We start from the raw sequence: 1,477 nt of genomic DNA, 5'->3' as shown, positions 1-1,477 counted from the left end.
TCCACTCACCAGAGGTCTTAGGATCCCGTTGGGGAATCCTGTGCGGGTCCTTGCGGGTGTCCGGAGACTCCTCTGGCAAGGCACCCCCAGTCCTTTTTTTTTTTTTTTTAATTAGGTATTTATTTCATTTACGTTGTCCCCAATTCTTGAGTGTTACCTTGTATACAAAAAGATTTCCAAATAATCGCTGCTTTTTTTTTAAATAATAATTTAAGCTTCTAGATCTAGAAATTAATTTCTTTAATTAGAACATCTAGATGGGATGTAACTGCTATTAATGTTATTATATTAAATTCATTGACTCAACTTACCAAACTATCATATGCCAGAAACCTCCACTCATGATAATGACAGCAGTTGTGGGGAAGGGAACTGCAGGACAGAGGATGTGTTCTCATAGACTTAAGGGTTTGTTGCAGGGGGAGACAAGTAAAACATAGTGTGTGCCAGATGATAATACCATGCAAGAAAAGGATTAAGTAGAAGAAGGCCATTCAGACTTTGGGTAGACAGGCCTGAAGAGGGCACAGGAGTCAACAGTGTCCATGCAGAGGGAGGAACAAAGTCAAGGTTATAAGGCAAGAGGGGATGGTGTGAGTGAATGGATGAGGGTGGCATAGAAGAGGAAAGCCTTACAGGAGGAATAGTAGGTTCTTAATGCAACTTCTAGAATTACAGAATCATATACCCAGTTTCATGGATAGATGATGATCAATACTAGGTCTTAGTGCTACCGCCTAGACTATATATGCATCCCAAAATCTTAAAACATTTTAAGAAATGTATTTGGACCCTTCCGGTTGGCGCCAGCTCTGGGTCACCTTGGGCACAAACTCTGCGGATGGTCCCACAGTCCCCAGAGGACTCTCCACATGATCTTAGGATCACTGGTAAGTAGAACACAACATCAGTTCCAATCCATTCGCACCGGGCCTGAGCCAGCAGCAGGGAAGCAGAAAGCCCACCTGACCAGGGGCACAAGTCCCTTCCATTTGGCTCCAGCTCCTGCTCACCTTGGGCATGAACTCAGCAGAGGGTCCCACAGTCCCCAAATGACTCTCCACACGATTTTAGGATCACTGGTGAGTGGAACACAACATCTGTTCCAAACCAATTGTGACTGACCTGTGACAGCAGGAGCAAGGACACAGGAGCCCTGCCTGACCAGAGGATCGGGTTCCTTCTGATCAGTACTGGTATACCTTGGTTTCGAACACACCAGACAGCCCCATGGTCCTCAGAGGGGACACCACTTCCAGGTGCAGTAGCATGCCCGGGATCTTAGGATTCCAGGATCCCAGGATAACAGGGGCTTGGTCACACCAGGATCTCAGGGTCTCAGAGGAAGCTTGACTGCCAAGAACTCTGACACACCCAGAATCTCAGGTTCACAGGACCCTGGAATCACAGGATCACAGAGAAAGCATCTGGGATTATAAGAAGGACAGGCTCCAATCAGATATATTGAGGGCAGCAA

The 1,477-nt window shown here is 46.3% G+C and overlaps 1 protein-coding gene across 1 annotated transcript in view; it reads left to right on the top strand.

Moving 5' to 3' along the window:
• Nucleotides 1–1,477, top strand: part of Rxylt1 (ribitol xylosyltransferase 1) — a 16,716-nt gene that overhangs the window by 9,087 nt on the left and 6,152 nt on the right. The window lies entirely within an intron of this gene.

This window comes from Mus caroli, chromosome 10, assembly GCF_900094665.2.
Source record: "Mus caroli chromosome 10, CAROLI_EIJ_v1.1, whole genome shotgun sequence".
Lineage (NCBI taxonomy): Eukaryota > Metazoa > Chordata > Mammalia > Rodentia > Muridae > Mus > Mus caroli.
This window is presented reverse-complemented; position numbering and strand designations above follow the sequence as displayed.